This window comes from Malaclemys terrapin, chromosome 5, assembly GCF_027887155.1.
Source record: "Malaclemys terrapin pileata isolate rMalTer1 chromosome 5, rMalTer1.hap1, whole genome shotgun sequence".
NCBI lineage: Eukaryota > Metazoa > Chordata > Testudines > Emydidae > Malaclemys > Malaclemys terrapin.
The window spans coordinates 125,065,793-125,087,926 of record NC_071509.1 but is presented as its reverse complement, the minus strand read 5'-3'; the positions used below and the strand labels follow the sequence as shown (position 1 = coordinate 125,087,926).

General features: G+C 44.5%; 1 protein-coding gene across 11 annotated transcripts in view; it reads right to left on the bottom strand.

Moving 5' to 3' along the window:
• BMPR1B (bone morphogenetic protein receptor type 1B) overlaps positions 1-22,134 on the bottom strand; it is a 344,071-nt gene that overhangs the window by 109,008 nt on the left and 212,929 nt on the right. The window contains exons 1-3 of one of the 11 annotated variants that reach the window (XM_054030458.1): positions 7,133-7,221; positions 5,497-5,528; positions 4,836-4,912 (exon numbers count right to left, since the gene is read on the bottom strand). The exons of 7 other annotated variants lie outside the window; for them this stretch is intronic. The gene's annotated coding sequence lies outside the window, so the exon portion shown is untranslated. Of the gene's footprint in view, positions 1-4,835; positions 4,913-5,496; positions 5,529-7,132; positions 7,222-9,229; positions 9,250-22,134 lie in introns of those variants that run through there. 3 more of the 11 variants (XM_054030459.1, XM_054030460.1, XM_054030461.1) reach the window with 3 other exon arrangements.

Sequence of the window (22,134 nt, the reverse complement as noted above, 5' to 3'; positions counted from 1 at the left end):
TGAGTGCTGAACAAAGTAAAGAAAAGTTAGACATATTAGTTATTTCACAACCTCTGGGGCTGTTTAGTAAGGTAGCTGCTCCTTAAAGCTTTCTTCACTGTTAGGGCTGGTCCACACTAACCCTCCACTTCGAACTAAGATACGCAACTTCAGCTACGTTATTCATGTACCTGAAGTCAAACTCTCTTAGTTCGAACTTACCGCGGGTCCACACGCGGCAGGCAGGCTCCCCCGTCGACTCCGCGTACTCCTCTCGCGGAGCAGGAGTACCGGCGTCGACGGCGAGCACTTCCGGGATCGATCCCAGAAGATCGATTGATTACCGCCAGACCCGGAGGTAAGTATAGACGTACCCTTAGAGAAAGAATTCTACATATCTTCATCAATTTGAAATCCTCAGCCATGCTTCCCATTTCCTTTTTCTACACATGCTTTCTGAGTTCAGACCGCTGGGCATGCTTTATATCAGGGATTCTCAAACTGGGGGTTGGGACCCCTCAGGGGGTCACGAGGTTATTAGATGGGGGGTCGAGAGCTGTCAGCCTCCACCCCAAACCCCGCTTTGCCTCCACCATTTATAATGATGTTAAATATATAAAAATGTGTTTTAATTTACAAGGAGGGGTCGCACCCAGAAGCTTGCTATATGAAAGGGGTCACCAGTACAAAAGTTTGAGAACCACTGCTTTACATCAACAACCATCTGTGCTGGGGGCTGGCCACTGAGGGGGTCAGGCACCCTGACTACATGCGACAGGCTCTGCTAAGAGAATGAGACAACCCTGATCCACCCGTGGATAGTTAATTTCTTCAAAAGCTGGGCAGCAGTTATTTAGGTAAGGAGCACTTAGGCCTAATAAAGGCTTACTTGGAAAACCCCAGGACAAAGGAAGTTCCCGAGAGAAGAGACTCCTCAGGGGAACTGGTTAGGAATCTACTCCCAGTGGTGTTTCTCTAGAGAGCAAAGGCTCACAGACAGAAGGACAGGCCCAGAGAGAAAGCGCCCCGGGTACATTCAAACTGAGTGTATTCTGGGGCTAGAGGGGTGAGGCGGGAATCTGATTAACTGGGACGAAGAGTTTTGGTGGGGTAGCTTATTGAAACTTTCATTTATGTTTACATGTTGATCACCTGAAGATCATGCTCTTTAATACGAGAAAGACCTGCTTGGTCATGTTAATACCTCGGGTGAGGGGAAACTGAGTCAGGGGCTCAGCTGCAGAACCATGCCTGACCTCAGCGGGTGCACCAATGTGACCGTCAAGCCATTACACCATCTGACTGTCTCTAACATAGTTCTCTGACTCACCAGCAACAGTCCATTCTTCAAAATCATGCCGATAATATTTATGCCTGGATATTATGCTGGAGTGCCTGGAGTACGGTCATTCTTCCTAACTCAGCTCTACTTCTACAGGGAAGCTTTCCAAACACAAGTGGAAATAAAAAGCAGAAAGAGTTAAGGGGGACTGCTAATGTGAGGACTGACAAGTTAAGCATAGAGGGGAGTCATAATAGGAATTGGTTGAGGCTAGTAACTAGTTAGAGGGAAAAAACTCATTTAGAAAGTGTTAGAAAATACAACACAATCAAAGAAGTGTTTTGTAGCCCCTTCCTGTCCATTATTTAATTGTAGGCTCTTCAAGGCAGAGGCCCACCGTGTATAGGTATAAGCACCTAGCACAGTTTAGGGCTTTGTATGATTACAACACGCATTTCAACCTCAAACTTAAAAAGGATATTCCCTGTTACCAAATCTCGCAATGATGTCTCGAGTCTCATATTTGGTCTGTTTCTTAAAGCTCCAGCTTCTGGAGTCATTTGATTGGATAAAAATTTCAACTTTTTTCAAACTTTTAGCCCTCATAGTCGCAGATAAAAGCTTGAACCCCAAAAGTGCAGAAACCAGAAGGCAAATAAAAAGAACAGTCAATTTATTTTTAAAAATCTCATGATATTTTGGGGCCTGCCTCATAATTTTTGAATGCTTTGGGTTGGAAATAGTGGAGATCCCACATAAACCTGTACTTATTGCTGGGCTTTAAATATAGCCAGGGATCACAAGGATCACATAGCTTTTTAAAAGCCTCTGCAAGCTTATGTAGATCTACAGTGAAAAGATGCAGTAACCACAACCCTGCTCAGAACTTTGGCTAATCACCTCATGGCAGGAACAGGTTAAAAAAACCTTACTTCACTTCCCCCTTTTTGCAGGGTTGTGATGAGTGGCTCCCTGGCTCTGTCTTGAAAGGCAAAAGAATGTACTTTTCAATCATCTTAGCTCAATCCATTTAATTTAACATGATTGAAAAGACCTTTTCACACACGCTAAGATTCAGGCTAACATGTCTAAAACTATGTTAGCCGGCCATGTGCAGTTTTCCCCATACAATCACTCCATTTTCTCACCTAAATGTGAAGTTTTGCTGACACAAGTGCATGCCCATTTTTGTATGTATACCTGTTGCACCTGGTTTTGAAAATAGAGCCCACTGTTAAAATTACACACATGCTACATGGCATGAAGACCAAAATGAAGAAACCACTTTCTTACATTAGGCCTTGAAATTCCATAGGATTTTTTTTTTTTTAACTCTCTGGGATATCCAGACACGGTGGCTGAACACAAAGGTTGGGTTTAATTTCAAATCAAACCTCAATATTAGTAAATGGAACTATGAAATTGAACAAGATTACGTTTCATCCAGAATATGGTAAGGAAAGTATGAGAAACCTCATTCTACATGTAATTTGAATTTATTGAATATTAGAAGTTCAAATTTATATGGGATTACTGAGACCCTCTGATGGTCCTTAAAACACTGAGAGAGTTGTGTTAAATTAACTAAGCTATTTTTAAATATAGCTTCAAATGCATTTATTAGGATCTCTCACTCTCTCTGATATTTATAGGACATCAATCCAAACAAGACATTTTGCTTTAAAGTCTTGAAAATAAGAGAATATAAAAGTGATGGGGGATTTTAAATTCACATGGTAGTTTATGCATTTGCCAGTGAAGCAAAGATGTACTTAAAGTGAAAGACAAGTGGCAGGTCACCTCAAAGGAAACAGAAAGAGTTGGCCAGGGAGGAGAGAAAGGCCGCAAGAGAGGCTTGCATTAGTGTGGGGGTGAGAAAGGCAAGCGGCCCAGTGGCCTAATGTGGTTCTCCATAGCTGCCAGAATAGTTGCAAAAGTTAGAATCTCTGATGAGCATCTGCAGGTCAGCAGTCATGCACCAAGATTAATGCTGCACAAAGCTGTAAAATGTGTCTCCCTCTCCCTTCCTCCCCGCCCCTGGTTATAACTTGGGCGGTGGTGTTTTGATTTTCTTAAATTCAGCTGCCTTTAGGAAGTGTTACTTTTCAGATGACCATTTACAAGGAATTAGTTGACATGTTCATTTAGCTGCAATTATTTATTTGACTTTAAAAAAGAATCTTACAGAATAGAAGATCAACCATGATAAATATTTATTATTCACCGACTCAACATAACATAACCATGATGTTTGCTTTTTAAATTACACTGCATTGTTGACACATTGCTCATGTGAAAGAAATCATATTGCAAAGCTCATAAAAGAGAATTAACCAGGTGTAAAAAAATTCAGACTATTCTGATCTAAAACCTCACCATTTTATAAGATCTCTCCACAAAACAAACAATCTGAAACGTGCATTCATCACTGAAAAACACTTCTGTTCTAGTATTTGAAGCTTCTGGGAAAACAATCACTGCTTAACCACTGATGAATAGGACTCACAGCTCTCATGCTCTTTTGAGACTTACTATTGTATTTCATTTATCCATAAAAATAACATTACTAAAAATCACAATGGTAATTTTAAGGGAGTAATCCTGGAAAGTGCTGAGTGCCCTCCGTTTCCAGTGGGAGTTAAGGGTACTCAACATCTTGAAGGTGCAACTCTGAATTCCCTTAGCATTAGAAATTCAACCCAATATTTCCATGGAACAGGAGAAAAAGTTACTGGACTTGCACCTCTGAGATCCTAGCTTGAATCAACTCCCAAGCAAGTTCACAGCCAAGTTGGAAATAAAATACTAAATATTGGTCACAGCTCAATTTATAATGCACAGAAGTCAGCACCAGAAAGACACTACATATAAAAGGTAAAATTACCATTACATTTAACAGTAAGGCAGAATTGAAATAGCCTGGAGACTAAACCATTTCTTCAGATAGAACAGAGAAGCTTTCAGAGTGGGGAGCCTATGCAGTAGTTGCTGAAACAGGTATACTACAAAAGCATTTCAGAACATTATGGTTATATTTGCTAATTATGATCTTTGATTGTCTATCGCTATCCTGTTCCCCAGGGTGATGGGTCAGTACTAATGTCATGCTCTAGGAGTCTAGTCCATCTATCAGAGGAACTGGCAGCATCACATGGACAAAATATAATTGCCTGGTCTTCATTTGGGGTTACTGGCCATGACATCCTACACTGCCAGACTCTAATCTTTTTAGAGAAGACACCAAAGGGAGAAACAAATTCTAAATGAATTTGCCACAGTCCTTAAGGTGCCTTCATGTACTCTCAAGCAGGTAGCCTCATGAGACAGTAAATAATCTCACACCACTTACTAACGTCTCCTCCTCTGCCGGCTACCTCTGCAGTATGGAGCTGTTTCTAGATTACACACAAGTTTGAATGATGCCATTGTGGCTCTGAAACACTACATCCGTGCTGGTTCCATATGGGGAATTAGGGACAAAAGAAGCTAACAGCAGGGGGAAAAGCAGGACACAGTTAGAGTACAGGCCAGAAAAGGGAAAAGGGCCCTGCCAGGAGTTTCAAACAAGGCCCACCTCCTACCAGGTCACAGACCTTCTTCTCACAGCAGCATTCCCTGGGGGCCTCTCAGCATCTCAAGAAGCTGGTCATTCTTGAAGTTATAAAATAATTAAAGATTGGCTGTCACATCCAGTACTTAAATTCTTAGATTAGTCAATTACACCTTCAAACAAACAAACAAAACAGTCCTAGTTTTAAAATAATTTGATTATTTATGGGGGCGACTAAGGTAAAGGGCAGTACCTTGGGACCATTTGAAAATTCTCATTGGCTGCTATCCCATGGGTGACACATCAGTAAAGATTTCTTATTTACAAATAAGTAAAGTGTATTTCTATAATTTGTGTATAATATATTATGGCATTAATACAAAAACAGGGTCAGTACCTCCAGCTATGGAAGGCCTTTTTCTCAGGCCACATTTAATCGGAATCTCTATGTGAGGCGGCTTAAGCAACTGTGCTCTGGAGAATTCCTTTGTTTTTATACTATTCTTTCACCACTACAAGATGCTTCTTGATGTTCTGCAATGTATTTTGACAAGGTGGTATCAAGGTGGTGAGAAGGGATTTTTGTTGTTTGAAGTTTAGAGCAGCATTATGCTCACACATTGCTCATGTCACCCAAGAAATTAATAAAAAAGGGAAAAAAGCAAATACCAGTCTTGAGACTTACCAAGTTTAAGGCTTGATCTTCACACCATTACGCTATGTTTTAAAATAGGCAATGTATAAGAAAAATGAGAAGAAAAAGCTGATTAAATTTCTAAAACAGAGCAGAAGCACATGGCTCTTTAGAATGTTGGTCTCTACAGGGCCAGCTCCAGGGTTTTGGCCGCCCCAAGCAGCCAAACAAACAAACAAAACAAAACAAAAGCTGCGATCACGATCTGCGGCGGCAATTCGGCAGGAGGTCCTTCGCTCCGAGCAGGAGTGAGGGACCGTCCGCCGAATTGCCGCCAAACAGCTTGACGTGCCGCCCCTCTCTGAAGTGGCCGCCCCAAGCACCTGCTTGGTAAGCTGGTGCCTGGAGCCGGCCCTGGGTCTCTAACAGTTGTCCTGCAAAGTCATGGGGATGACAAGTAGCAATGGCTTACAGAATTCTAGAAACACCTTTAGAGACTCCTGAGATCAAGTAATTTAAATTCATGCAATTAGAAGACCCTTCTCTTAGGGAGATGCTTAGACACTCTGGGAAGCAGTGTGGCCTTGCGGATAGAGCACTGGAATGGGACTCAGATCTGGATTATATTCCCAGTGCTACCACTAGCCTGATGGGTGACCTTGAGCAAGTCACTTCAACTCTTTCCATCTCAGTTTCCCTATCCATAAAGTGGGGATAGCAATACTTTCTTTCTAAAGTGCTTGAGGTCTACGACTGGGAAACACTAAATAAGAACTAGCTGTTATTGTTCTCTCAGTAAATGCAATCATTTGACAGCAACAGTGTACAAAAGGCTTTCCCTTTTTTTCAACAGTGTGACTTGCTTTCCCATTTTAGTCAGTACTCTTCTAGCTAATGAAACAAAGCAGCCTTTAATAAGCCATATGGTCCCTAGCACCTGAAGAAGAATCATTTAGTGTTTATTTTTAGAAGTTTGATTAGAAAATGTACTCTACCTACTAAGCTTGCCGAGATTGTGAATACCTTCTCACTGAAAAAGGTAAAGTTACCTTTCACTAGAACAGTACAACACTACTCTTCATCTGCCTCATTCACCAGTGCTTATTTTAACAAAGTTTATTTCCGGAAAGATTTAGGACTCTACCTACTTATGAGATAGCACAGAAGTCTCCATAAACTCAAAGTTGTTATGCCATAATCTCTTTTCTGTCTTTAGGCTCCAACCTGAAAGAGGTCAAAGAGCTGGCCCTGCTCCTCCAGATATCCATTCAACATCTGACTGCTCCATTTCTGTTTCACTGAAATCAGCAAGCCGTCCTTTAAAATTCAATCATAGAAGCATTTGTAAATACAGACTCCCGTATTTAACTACTCTCTTTTGTCTTCAACTACTCTCCATGAGCTGCTAATTTGAAATCACACGCTTGGCATAAAGCATTCTCATATAACATCTTTTAAGAAGGTATCAAATAGCCCAATTTTCTTTTTAGTAAAAAGAATTTAAATACAAAAAACAAGGTAGCTGATCTTCAAGATGAGTGCTCTACTAACCAAAACAAACTCATGACCTATTGCCTACCTTCCTCCTTCCCCACCAGTGTTGGTTTCCATCACTTGGGTTATATAAGGTCTTCATTAGTGGCCTAATTCTACAAACACTTACTACTCATCGTAGCAAGCACTGTACCTGGAAATACCTCTGAAATCAATGGGACTACCCATGGGAGCAAGCACAAGGGCTGTCAGGATCCAGGTCTTTCACTGTATCCTCTTTGTGGATTTTATTTGTCCATGAAGCATCAAGCATGTCACTATATAAACAAACAAACAATAATAATAATAATAATAATAATATGATGGAATGCAACAGGAAGAACCAATCTATTCTTGGGTTTGTGCCATGCTCATCGCTGTGGTATCTGAGCCCCTTCACCCCAGTAAAGAATCCCTATAACCAGAAAGTAAAGGTTTCTAGGCATGGTATTCTGAGTTTAAATTATAGCAAATTAGTCAAAGTCTCTTAAAGAGCCTCAACTGCATGTAAGTACTCTAGAATAACATTAGCACTGATACAGTGCAAGCCTGCAAACATACCTAAGCTCTTGGGAAAAAAACAGGACACTGTTCTACACATGAATACACATACATAACCTGGTCACACTGCATTTTATTCATGAAAGGAAAATATTTTTTCTCATCTGACATACACTTTTTGGGAGTTACATGAACACAGTTAGTGTGTGGAGTTACTTGAATTAATAACCCTTTCACATGACTCCTCAGTTCCTGCTCTCTTCCACCCCCACCCCAACCCCATTATCCCAAATGAGTAGCTGGTCCCCTCTCGTTTATGTATAATTCCAGTGGGAGGAAGGGGTGGAGTGATTTCAAAAAGGGGAATTATAAATACATCATTTACACATTAGATCGGAGTATTCATTAGAAAATTAGCACAGACAGAAATAACTTGCACACTAACAAAAAACGTGTGTGTTGTTTGCCTATTTCTTCCAGTAGACTGTTTGAGCCAGTCGTATATACAGTGGTATAACCCCAAGACACAAAGCACCCTTGAACCACCTTACCATAATAATGAGACCATTTTTTATCATCTATGAAAAATAACTAAGTGCATGTGTGCTTAATACAGTATCGTTATTCTAAACATTATTTGCTTAAAATATTTGTTCAAGTGGACTAGCCTCCTGACTTTGTTACTAAACATGTTACTATACAGTAAAACTCAAATAACTATAAAAATCAAATTTACTTTTCCTTTATGCTGTTGATTTAGGCCTCCATTCTGCAAAACTTGATGCACTGTGAATAGTCCCACCAATGTAAAGTTAAACATGTATAAGTCTTATGAGGATTGGGACAGGGGGATTATTTATTTAAAACATCTTTCAATCAGCTTTTTCATGGGACAATGAAATAAGACCAGTCAGTTTCACTTTCTGGTTCCTGTTCAGTAACACAATTTGCTTTGCCATTTTACCAACTCAAAAAGTGTTCAGAAATTATGAGACAGGTCCCCCAAAATCATGAGATTGGCTTAAAGATTATGATTTAAACCCAATAATTTCTAGATACTTTTTTATTTGCTTTCTGGTTTTTGAGCCTGTTGGATTCATGTTTTCAAGCATTCCCCACGTCATTGGAAAAGAGCTAGCAACTTCCTTTTGTTGTTTAAATGAAAGCACAGAATTCCATGTGATCACCTTACTGCGGGAGCTGGGGCTTTTCAGAAAAACACCAATATCATGAGACATGATGAAATTGCAAGAGGGGACAACTCTTTGTTTGGGTTCACACCAGCATGGGGGAATGCTTAGATGCTGCCTGCTTACCCCCTAACCTGCCACCCAAGAAAGTATTTAATTTACATCTCAAAACATTTTAAGAAAACATTTCTGTTCCAGTTAGGCTTTCTAAAACCCTTTTGTACCAAATATAAATTTGGACTTTGTTTTCCTATCATGTGACTACTACTGATATAGAGAGATTGGTGTGTTTTCTGTCCTCAGCCATCTTAGCCCGAGGCATCTGTGCATTATAGCCAGAGAATAGGAACACCCCCTTCCATCTGTACCACTGACAATCATGCCATAGGAAAATTAGTTGAATATGTGCATTCAACCGAAAACTGAAGGGAAAGGGTAAATTTTATGGCGGTGGGGAAGCCATGGGGTCCTAGAGAATCTGTGAAAAGATGAAACATGGGCCACTATCTTTTCATACCACCCATTTGACATCTGTTGGAAGAGGCAGCAAGAGACATTACCTTTGCAAATTTTCATTGGGTGACCAGTGTCTGTGAAAGCAGCAAGGGAAAGTGTGTGTTACTGTACCATTGCACACTGGATCCATTAGTTTCTGAACAGCACACAGATTCACAGTATCATTTATTTACTTTACTCTGGAAATGCCACCCACTGCTTACTGACAATTAAGGCCTTACCAAAGCAGGGGCTGTTTTTCATGCATAGCTCCAACATACCTTTAGTACAAGCGTATGAAGATAAACTAGCGTAACGTACAACTGCATTCCATGGTGGCTAGTAATAGCAACCATCAAAGATGAGACATGTCAGATCATTGCAGAAGTTTAGTTCCAATTCGAATTAGTGCAAGATATGAGACAGAGTGTATACAAAGCCAAACTCTAACATTTACTTTCATATCTTTGTAATATGTTTATAAAACAAACTGTGCATTTTGTTCTAGCATCAGCAACTTTGTGTTCTCTGGCCCGGAATGCCAAGTTTAGCTAGACAAAATACTAGCAAGAGTCCCCACGGAAGCAAGACACCTTTTGAACCCCTTACAGAAATACTAAGGTAAAGTCTGTGATCTTAAAAACACCAGTAAACATTTACATTTTACAAATGGGACTTTCATACATTAATAAACTTTTGGCAAGAAAAAGTTACCACAAAAATTTACTTTGCTGTGTGCTGCTATTGAAGGTATTCCTCTACTCTTAGCATCACATCACAACTCCTCCTCCTGTTTTATCCTACAGTGAAGTCAAAACTAACGACTATGACACATTACTGTCTAATACTATGGAAATTAATATGACCTTACAAGTCCTGCATTAATGTTGAAATGTACACCTTGTATTAGTGGTCATACTACTCTTGACTCCACACCATTTTAAGCAGCAGTATCACACATAAAAGAGGTACAGGGGAGCAATCTCTTATTTAAGTAAATACAGGTTTTGTAATTGTAACAGGCACTGGCAGGCTTTAAGAAACCCATCAAGAAAAAAAATATAAGTAACCAATGTAAGATGCATCTATCTCAGCATGGATTTAAAGTTTTAGCTGGCTATCTTTGAAAATCCTTTTTTATAGGGCAATTGGGAAGCAATTTTTTTTTTACAACTAAATTTACCTATCCAATAGGTACTGTCCCATACCAGTAGTGTTTTGCACATGAAAGGGGCTTGGATTTTTGTTTGTTTTTCAGTTTTAAGTAACACTTTTCCTGTAGCATCAAAATTTGAACAACATAAATGCAGTTTCATGGGCAGTCAAATAAAAGCAAACCCATGTGCACATTCTGAAACCCCCTCCCCCACAGCACATGTGGACTGGATCTCTTACTAATTACAGTCTTTTCAACTCCAAATTTCAGGCTTCAGTGAAGATTTTTGTTTTATTCAAAATAATTCACATTGTTAGAAACTCAGAATCAAATTAGAGTCTTAAAAGTCAGCACCATGCTAAAATAGAAAGGATGTGAAGTTTATCTTTAACCATAAGTCTACTTTTATACAGGATAATTATGTCTAGTTTGTGCATAAGTGAAACCTGCAAATTCTTGAGCAAATTATCTCTGTTTATTTTTAACCCCCATCTAAAACCTTCCTCTCAGAGAAAACATTATAGTACTATTTTTCAACCGTTAAGTACTTTGCTTTTAAACCAAATAAATGTTAATTTTCAATGCCACTTGATTTCTTTTTAAAAAGGGAACAAAAGTTGTAATTTACTCATTTAAGAACATGCTAAAGAACTGTCTATTTAAAAGAGGAGACATTCCTCAGATAAATTGCATACATTTTTTTGGGTGTTTTAATGATGCAGGACATTTGCACAGAGGTGCTAAACTGGCAACAGTAATGAATCATGATGTGGTGATAGTACAATTGCAGAACTGTCCCTGACTAGGGAACTCCAACTGGAACAAAACAAAAACAAAAAACAAAACAAAAAACTGTCAAAAGTTCATGCACCCCTATTACACATTCATTTTAATTAAACAAAGAGATGACACAGATGCTGCTGACAAGAATTATCAAGAGTGAATGGAGCCACCTGCCCCTTACAACCCCATTAATTAGTACAGAATCTGAGGTGCCAATTAACAAAAAGAAACAAGGAGGGATCAGTAAATACCATGCCAGGCTAACTTGTGAATTAACTCTTTCAGCTTAGGCTCCACAACTTCATACACATCCCTGATGCATTTGCAATGGTATTTTAAAAGTCTTTCACATAAAAACCAGAAATTAAGTTCTGCAAACTTACTATGATTTTCTGAAGGATGATGACTGCTGCTGGCTTTTTAAAAATCTATCATGCAGTGCTATGTGGTTTAAAAAATTGTATCATGCTCACAAGTTTTTCTAGTGTTTAGGTTTACATGAGATATTATAAAAGGTTAATTAAGTGGAAGGATGAGGAGTCAAGGGAATTCAGATTTAGTCCTTGCTCTGCCACATACTATGTGTAACCTTAAGCAAATCACTGAGGGCTGATCCAATTCCCAACTGAAGTTAATACGAAGACTTTCATCGAGTTCACTGGGAGTTGAATCAGGCCCCTAGCCTCTCTCTGTTTTAGTATCCCCCAATGTAAGATAAGGATAATGGGTTTGATTCAAGTCTGCTTGGTGGATCCTAGGTGGCAGGCCTCCAGCCTTGAAGGGAGAAAAAGAAAAGGAGTGCAAGTTGCCTGAAAACCCACTCTGTCAGGGGGCCCAGTGTCTGACGGAACATCCCAACACGTTTACTCCTGAGGGCATTCTGCGCCAAAAAATTAAAAATTCTGAAAAATTCTGCAAATTTTATTTTTCAAATACATGTGGAGGCTCCAGCATGGCAGTGGGGAGCACAGGTCACTGGTTGCACAGAGGTGGGAGATCACTGTGCAACTGCCCTGTCCCCCCTTCCCTGGGACACGAACTCAGTGGTGAGGCTGCACCCACCCCTGACATAGCGCAAGGACCAGGCCGGCCACCGAAACACCCCACGGCCCTGCCCCTCTGTGTGGGCAGGCAGGCTCAGCAAGGCAGGATCCAAGTGTGGAGGGGCCTAGTGTGGGGGATCCAGGTGTGGGTTTAGAGAGTTCTGACTGGGGCAATCTGGGTCTGGGCAGCTCAGTGGGGAGTGCGGGGGGAATCTGGATGCACAGGAGCTTGTTGGGGTGCTGGGTGAAATGGTAATGGGACTCTGCAGGGGGTCCAGGTGAAGGTGATTGGAGCTCAACAGGGGGGTCTGGGTATGGGGGGGGATAGAGCTCGGCGGGGGGGTCTAGGTGTGGGGTGCTTAGTGGGGGGGTCCAGATGCTAGGGATGTGGGGCTCAGTAGGGTGGGGATCCGGGTGCAGGTGGCTCATTGGGGTGGTTCAGATGCAGGGAGAGTGGGGCTCATCCGAGGGGGGGGGGTTTCTGAGTGGGGGAGGTGAGGCTCAGTGGGAGAGTTTGGATATGAGGCGGTCTGGATGCATGGGAGCTGGGCAGATGGGGGTGCAGCTCCCTGTACAGGGATCCCTCCCCGTGCTGCTGAGGGGCGATCGGTGCAGGACGTGTGAGACGGGGAGTGTGCAGAGCTTCTTGCAGCCAGGGGAGAAATCTGGGGGTGGGTCTGACCCAGCCCTGGATGCCATGCAGGGGAAGAGGAAGTCCTGTCCTCCCCAGCCCAGCCGGGACTAGCAGCTGACCAGGCTCAGGGTAGGAGTCACCAGTCGGGTCTTCCCCAGTCCTACCTCCTGCCCCACAATGATTTACCTCTCTGCTGGCTGCCCTGGGCACTGGAAACATACTGCTAGGGAGGGTTGCATGACTGCTCTTGTGGCTTCCCTTTGCTTCCCCATCAGAAAGTCACCTTTCTGTAGGAAAGCAAAGAAATCTGCAGGGGACATAAATTCTGCGCATGCGCAGTGGTGCAGAATTCCCCCAGGAGTAAGCATTGTCAAGCCTGACAAGGGAGGGGCAGGACACTGGAGAGCCACAATGGTTCACTGCATTGCCTTAGCAGAGTTTGCTTCAGGGCTCGCAGGGAGCTTTGGTGGTGCCACTGGGAAAAAGCAGCAGTACTGTTTCTTGACCTTTTCTAGGGATGTATCCTCCTATCCCTTCAGCAGAGCTGCCCTGCTGGTGCAGGAGAGTCAAAACTGCATCTCCTCTATGCCCATGGGGAGAATCAAGCACACAGGGCGTTGCGCAGCTTAATTCACTACTGTTTTAAAATGTGCTTTTTAACCTTTGGATGGAAGAGGCTACGTAATTACTATGCATTTTTGTTACTATTACTGTAGTGTGCATTTATTGACGAAACAGTAAAACACTAACCTCTTTGGGGGAAATGATTAGTATGCTTTTCACAACCACCCAGCCAAAATACAAGCCCACCACACAGTTTCCTGAAGGTCATTCAGCATATGTGAAACGAAAAAGTAACTGCTTGCTTACATTTGCCCAGTAAAGATCTGCATTACTGCTGCCTTTGCCAACGTCAATAGTTATTGCCCTGAAGGGTGGCTTATTTCACAGAATGTTAATTCCCCATATGTACAGTCACTCCACGATTACATTCATAGCAGTCAGAGGTGTGACATGGAACGAAAAACTGACCACTACTTATTTCTGTTAAAATATATAGAGAACTTGGGCCAATTTTAGACTGATATACATTCAATGTTACTGAATTGTCTTTACAAGAGTAACTCCAGATTTACATTGCTGTTACTGGGAGTAGAATTTGATCCTTAATCTTGTCCAATTCCTTTTCTGTAAATATTGATAATGCGTCTGAAAAAAACTGTGCATTTTGGATGAAATGGCAGTTAGGTAAAAGCTCCACTGATTGAATAAACATTATTTGCACTTTTGACAATTCCATTACCATTTTCAATAGCATTCAACTGTGCAGATGTCAGAAGCAAGCGCAGGAAAGCCTTCAAGCAGAAACCAAGAACTTCACTCTGGAACTGTAGGTTTAGACTCATAACAACGATGCAGTTCCATGAGTCAGTTACATTTCAATTTCTGTTTCAAGCATTGCTGTACAAATACAGAACAAATCCTCAGAGGTTTCACTGAGTGCAAAGTCCAACAGGACAGTTTTAAAAAGTGTATTTACTTGTAATTACAAAATGCTAGGTCTAGGAGGCAACATTCGACTGTTTTTATTGTTTGACAATCAGGAAGGTAGAGAGAGGTTCAGCTCCAGGCTACAGGACTTCTCTCTTTTGTACAAATCTCAGAGAAAGGAAGTGAATGAGAGGGGAAAACATTTGCATTTAATTCACCACACCAAATAGCTGGCAACATGCTAGGAGCAGTACTTGGAAGTGCTGAAATAACAACTAGGGCACAGCAGTTAACTGGTCATACCTCCAATACCTTTGAGGTGTGAAAAGGCCAGCATAGCTCATCATTACACATCAGGATTGAGTTCATCTCATCAAATGGGTCTTTGAGTGTATTGTGAAGTAATTTACCAACTGAAAAAATTATTACTATTTTCCACATCATTTACTTCAACAGTAGCTATGTGATGTCAATAGTTTTAAACATTTAATTAGACACATCACGTGTTTTATGCTCTACTAATTACATAAAATTGTGCCCAATAATTTTTTTCCCATTCAAACAAACTTTAAGCAGCTGTTAAAGCTCTAATTGGGCAAATACTTCCACACAGTGCATTTGATTTGATGCCAAGTACGTTTTGCCCCCAATGGTGAGCAGAGTTTTCCAATATTCATAATGGAATTGTAAACACATGTCAATCTGTACACTACAGTTGAGCCAAGGAATGAATTCAAAACATTTATTTTGGCTGTTGCCTTTAAAAGCCAACATAATGTGTAAAATGCAACAGTTTAGAAAAATGTTTAATTATATTAGGCTTTTAATTTTTCCTACTCCAATTTCTACTCCTCCCTGAACGGACTTTAATGTGATACAGAGGTTGTGTGTGTTCAAAGCTTTATTCTGATCATTTAGACTCAGAGACTTTAAGGCCATAAGGGACCATCACAATCATCTAGTCTGACCTCCTGCACATTGCAGCCTAAAGAACCCTGCTCCTGCAATAGGCCCATAAACTCTCGCTGAGTTATTGAAGTACTCAAATCTTGATTTAAAGACTTCAAGTTACAGAGAATAAGACAGTTACCTTTCCATAACTGGCGTTCTTCGAGATGTGTTGCTCATATCCATTCCACATTAGGTGTGTGTGCTCACCACATGCACCGTTGCCAGAAGTTTTTCCCTCAGCAGTATCTGTAGGGGAGTGGCTCTGGTGTCCTCTGGAATTGTGACCATATGGCGCAGTATAAGAGGCACCGCCAGCTACCTCCACCCTCAGTTCCTTCTTGCCGGAAACTCCGACAGTGGGGCGGGTCGTGGAATGGACATGAGCAACACATCTTGAAGAACACCAGTTACAGAACAGGTAACTGTCTTTTCTTCTTCGAGTGCTTGCTCGTGTCCATTCCACATTAGGTGACTCCCAGCACTTCCTGTGGAGGCGGGTGGGAGTGCAGAGATGCACAGATTGTAATAGAGCTCTGCCGAACTCAGCGTTATCTCTGGCAGGCTGAGTGATGGCATAATGAGACGTAAACGTGTGGACTGAGGACCACGTCGCGGCTCTACAGATGTCCTGGATCAGATGTGCGCCAGGAAAGCTGCCGAACACACCTGCACTCTGGTCGATGAAGAGCTGGGTCAATTTACGGAAAGGCTTGGAACGCTCCAAATAAAAAGCCACGGCCCTGTGGAGGTCCAGCGCGTGCAGACACCTCTCCCTCAGTCTTGTGTGGCTGGGACAGAACACAGGCAGGAATACATCCTGGATCATGTGGAAGGAAGATACCACCTTTGGTAGGAAGGCTGGGTGGGGCCGCAGCTGGACCTTGTCCTTATAAAACACTAACTTTACAAGAACTTCAGCCCACTTCTTCGGATGCATAAGTGGGCTGTAGTCCACAAAAGCTTATGCTCTAATAAATTTGTTAGTCTCTAAGGTGCCACAAGTACTCCTGTTCTTCTTTTTGCGGATACAGACTAACACGGCTGCTACTCTGAAACTTTAGAAGAACTCTAGTTCATACGAAAGAAGCCTAAGGAACGCTAGTAAGAGCAGCAAACATTCCATGCACTGCCACTGGCTGCAAGAAGGAACTGAGGGTGGGGAGAGCCGGCAGCATCCCCTATACTGCGCCATGTGGGCACAACTCGAGAGGGCACCAGAGCAGCTCCCCTATGGATACTGCTGAGGGAAAAACTTCCGACACCGGTGCATGTGGAGAGCGCACACACATAATGTGGAATGGACAAGAGCAAGCACTCGAAGAACTACTATTTATTCTAGTTCAATCCAGCAAGGGACCCAGGCCCATGCTGCAGAGGAAGGTGAACAGCTCCAAGGGTGTCTGCCAATCTAACCAGGGGGGAAATTCCTTCATAACCCCACGTATGGGTCAACACAATTTACATAATCAGATATTCACTACAATGGATAAAGGGAGATAGATGTACACTACGGAATATTTCCCCAAGTTTACCTGTGTGACTCATCAGGTGTCTAGGACTACCAGTGATATTCTGTCTGTTTTATGTTTCAAATGCTCAGCTGTTTACAAATACTGATTATAGTGCAAACTCTAAACTTAAGCAACAGCGGTATGTATGTGCGGACAGGAGGCAGGGGGAGAGAGGACCGTGGGACACTTTTTTCTACCCTCTATGATCAAGATGCATTCCAGGGATTTATATGTTTCACAGAGGTTATTTTCATCTCTCAGTAACACAATTTTTTTTTACCATATCCTTAGAAATCCATAAATAACTCCCACTGACTTGAGACAGAGTTGAACTGAGGTAAAAATTAGGCTTCATGAATCAATTTAATCTAGTGTAACTTCACCGATTGCAGTGGAATTATACCAGAGATGCATTTGGTCCCAGAGTCACTATCCATAAGTGTACAACTGAGGGCCAAATGCTGCAGTCCAGATGAGGAATGGATCCTGGTAATGCACAGGAAAGAAGGGTTGCCCACTAAATCCTGCTCACTTTTCTGATGTGAGAAGTCCCAGGATTTGGCCCCATCTTTAAAAAAAAAAAAAACCTCCTCCTGAACTATATTTTATTATTGATTATTTAAGCTTCAAATTGAGAATTTTTGTCAGGATTCTTAAAAGAAAAAAATGATTTTTTGTGATATTATTTTCTGTAATGACCCTACATAAATTATTCATCTTAAACTGAAAACGGAAGTGCCCTGATAGAATTGGCATCTGAGACTGAGACTGTCAATTTTCTAATCAAAATCAATTCCTCTATGGGATTATTATTAAGGCTATGATTTAGTCATGGGTATTTTTAGTAGAAGTCACAGACAGGTCACGGGCAATAAACAAAAATTCACAGCCCCTGACCCATCCATGATTTATACTAAAAATACCTGTGATTAAATCTTGGGGGAATGACGCTAGGGGGCATGAGAGGGCCACTGTGGGGAGGCGCTATGGGGGGGGTGCCCGGGGCCACGGCTGCTCTGGCTGGCTACCCAGGGACTGCTGCCTGGGTCAGTGGACCACGGCTGCTCCGGCCACCCTGGGACCACTGCTGGGGACCACCGGAGAAGCGGCAGGTGTGGCTGTCCCCAGGGCCACTCCAGCAGCGGCACGTGTGGCTGTCTTGGGGGCCACCTGAGCAGCCGGCCCTGGAGCCAGCTGCTTGGGCAGCCTTGGGATCAACTACACTGGACCCTGCAGAAGTCACGGAGGTCGCGGAAAGTCACGGAATCTGTGACTTCTGCAAACTCCGTGACAGACACGGAGCCCTAGTTATTATTTATATAGCACCAACGGCATACTTGGCACTTCATGTAGTGTTTTGTCACATTTTTAATTTAATATCAAATCTCTGTATTTTTAGCACAATAAAACTTTTAGTGGCACAGTAAAACTTTTAGCAGCTTCAGTGGTGTAGTCAATTGTATAATGTACTTTTAAAATGTAATACATTTGCTTATTCTCAAAACTATTTTAAGATCCCTTGTCGAGTGAACCCTTACGATAGCTGGTGTGGGAATAGGTCATAGCACGTGTGGCTGCACGATGTAATTCACCGGGAAAGCCTCTGGGTGGAGATCAGTTGGCCCCCATGCGCTTGACAGAAGCAACAAAGAGTTGCGAAGACCTGCTGAACGGCTTAGTCCGATCCAGATAAAAAGCCAGAGCTCTGCGCACATCCAGTATATGAAGGCGGCGTTCCTCGCTAGAGGCATGTGGTTTAGGGCAGAGGACAGGCAGGAAGATGTCCTAGCCCATGTGAAAAGTGGAGCCCACCTTAGGGAGGAATGCCGGGTGTGGGAGGAGCTGAACCTTGTCCTTGTGAAAGACTGTGTAAGGGGGGTCGCAGGTCAGGGCCCTGAGCTCTGAGACCCACCGAGCTGACGTGTTGGCCACGAGGAAGGCAACCTTCCAGGACAGGTGAGACCATGAGCATGTGGCCAGGGGTTCGAACGGAGGCCCCATGAGGCGGGATAGTACCAAATTTAGATCCCACTGAGGGACAGGGGTTCTAGCATAAGGAAAGGACCGGTCCAGCCCTTTGAGGAAATGCCCGGTCATGGCATGGGAGAAAACCGAACAGCCCTGGACTGGCAGATGAAACACCGAAATAGCCTGCACCCTGACAAAGAAAGGGGCCAGGCCTTGAGTCCTAAGGTGAAAAAGGTACTCAAGGATAAATTGGAGCAGGGCGGACGTTGGGGAAGCAACAGCCGGGGAGGGGCCACGAGTAAGCCTAGGAGGGTCCCGTACCAATGCTGCCAGGACCAAGCTGGGGCGATCAGGAGGACGCGCACCTTGTCCATTTTCACTTTCTCCAGGACCATGGCAATGAGGGGAAACGGGGGAAAGGCGTAAAGGAGTTGACCCGACCATGATTGGAGGAAGGCGTCTGAGATCATGTCCCTCCGCCCCCCCCCCCCCCCCCCCCCCCCCCCCCGGAACAGAACCTGGGGCAACGGCAGCTCTGTCGGGTCGGAAAGAGGTCTACTTGGGGAGTGCCCCATGCTCAGAAGAGCTGATGAGTGATCTCCGAGTGGAGCGACCACTTGTGTTGGGAGGAGAAAACCCTGCTCAAGCGATCGGCCTGTGTGTTGTTGATGTCTGTCAGGTGGAAAACCTTCAGGAAGATGTCGTGGGCTATACAGAACTCCCAGAGGCTGATGGCTTGCAGGCAGAAGGCCAAGGACTCGTCCTGCCTTGCCTGTTGATATAAAACATCGCGGCGGTGTTGTCCGTGAGTACTCTGACCACCTTGCCATGCAGCTGTGAGCTGAACGCCACACAGGCTAAGCGTATCGCCCGGAATTCCCTTACGTTTATGTGAAGGGAGAGCTCTGCAGCTAACCACATCCCTTGGGTCTGTAAGTTCCCTATGTGGGCCCCCCAGCCCAGGTCCAACACGTCGGACACTAGTTCTAGTGACGGGGTCGGGTCCCGGAAGGGAATTCCCTGGAGCATATTGACAGGACCACCATTGTAGCATGGCGATTACCCGTGCCGGTACTGAGAGGACTTTGTCCAGTTTGTCCTGGGCCTGGGAGAACTCTGAGGCCAACCAGAGTTGGAGGGGCCTCATCTGAAGCCTGGCATGGTGGACCAGGAGCCGCAGGCATGCCCTGGCCGTGGTAACGGGGAACTCCATGACCGAGGCTATAAGTGCCTTCAGGGTCTGGAACTTGTCCGGGGGAAGGGAGGCTGTGGCCTTGGAGGCATCCAGGAGGGTGCCTATGAATTCTATGCACTGTACCGGAACCAGCGTCGACTTGGCCTCGTTTACTAGAAGGCCTAAGTTGGCAGACATGGCCAAGAGCAGGTCCACGTGGTTCTGTACCCGGGACCGCGAGCTGCCCTGGAGCAGCCAGTCGTTGAGGTAGGGGAATATCTGTACCCCTCGGCATCTTAGGTAGGCTGCCACTACTGCCATACACTTTGTGAATACCCTGGGCGCAGTGGACAGGCTGAAGGGGAGGACTGTAAATTGGTAGTGGTCCTGTCCGACCAGGAAGCGGAGGAAGTGTCTGTGCCCCTTGAATATATGGATATGGAAGTATGCGTCCTAAAGGTCCAAGGCAGTATACCAGTCGCCAGGGTCCAGAGCGGGTATGATGCATGCTAGAGAGACCATGTGGAATCGGCATTTTGCCATGAAGCGATTGAGGCCTCACAGATCCAGGATGGGTCTGAGTCCCCCTTTCGCTTTGGGGATCAGGAAATAACGGGAATAAAACCCTTTTCCCCGGAATTCCCATGGAACCTTCTCCACGGCTCCCAAGCTGAGGAGCCAACCCACTTCCTGCTGTAGCATGAGGAAATGCAACAGGTCCCCCCTGTCGTCCATGGGAGGAGGGAGGGAGGGCGGGGGCGAGACAAATTGCAGCATATAACCCCGGGAAATGGTGTTGAGGATCCATTGGTCCGATGTTATCTGGGACCATTCCGTAAGGAACGCAGACAAGCGGTTGCTGAAAGCAAACTTTATTGGTAGGAGGGTCCTTTCGGGGGTCCCCCGGGTACTCTCCTGCAACCAGTCAAAACCGCCTCTTGCCCTACTGCTTGCCCCTGGAGGGCCCAGGCTGCAGGGCAGAGCGAGACTGCCGCTGAGGTCGCCTCTTTTGGGTTTTGGACCTCTTGTAGGATGGCTCGTATCTCAGCTGGGGCACAGGGACGAAGGCTTGCATCTTAGGCTTCTCCTTGGGTGGGTCTGAAGGGTGGTACATGAATCCTTCATGCCATGAAGTCTCACATCTGTTTGTTCTGCGAACAGGTCCTTGCCGTCAAAGGGAAGATCCTGCATTACAGACTGCGCCTCCGTGGATGCCCTGCGCATGGACATGACCAAAGCAATGGACCGAACGGCCATGTTGGCTGCATCCGACGACGCCTGCAGAGCAGCCTTTGCAGTGGTGGCACTCTCCTCCACCAGCGCCTTAAAATCCTTCCTTTCACGCTCCAAAAGGGAGGGCTCAAATTTCGGCAGTGACCCCCCACAAGTTAAACTCATATCGACTGAGGAGGGCCTGGTGGTTGGCCACCCGGAGTTGGAAGCTGGCGGACGAATAAAGCTTCCTGCCAAACGAATCCAGTCTTCTGGAGTCTTTATTCTTGGGTGCGGGTCCTGGTTGGCCTTGTCTTTCCCTGTGATTTACGGACTCTATCACTAGGGAGGTGGGGGCCAAGAGGGTATAAAGGTATTCATGCCCTTTTGTGGGCACAAAGTATTTGCTCTCCACCTTTTTCAATATTGGGGCAAGGGAGGCCAGCGTACGCCAGAGGGCACTGAAGATGTTAGCCACCCCCTTGTGGAGCGGGAGGACCACTCCACCCGGTGCTGAGGATGAGAGCACATTGAACAGTGAGTCCGAGGGACCCTCCATCTCCTCAGCTTGGAGATGGAGACTGGATGCTACTCGCTTTAGTAGCTCCTGATGAGCCCTGAAGTCTTCTTGCGGTACTGAGGGAGGTGGATCTGCGATCTTGTCATCAGGTGCAGGGGAGGGGGGTGGTATCGGGCTTTGCACGTCTGCCGGTTCAACGGGATCCACCCCCTGATTCGACTCCTCGTGCGGTGCCGAGGAACCGTGACCTGCTGATCTATCCCTCGGAGGTCTAGATAGCGCGGCTGAAGGAGCCTCCGATGCTCCTGCTAACGACCGAGGGCCTTGCTGGGCATGAATGGGGAACCAGGGGGTCCACTGGTACCACTGGCTTTGCCACGGGGGGGCCTTGCCATTGACTCTGGCGCAGCACCAGCTGGTCGGGTTGGCCGGCTGGGTCATAGGGTGCTGCGTGTAGGTTGAGGTTACCAATGACCTATCGGTGCTGTGCGAGCGGTACGCACAGTGGTGCCGAGAAGGACATCTGC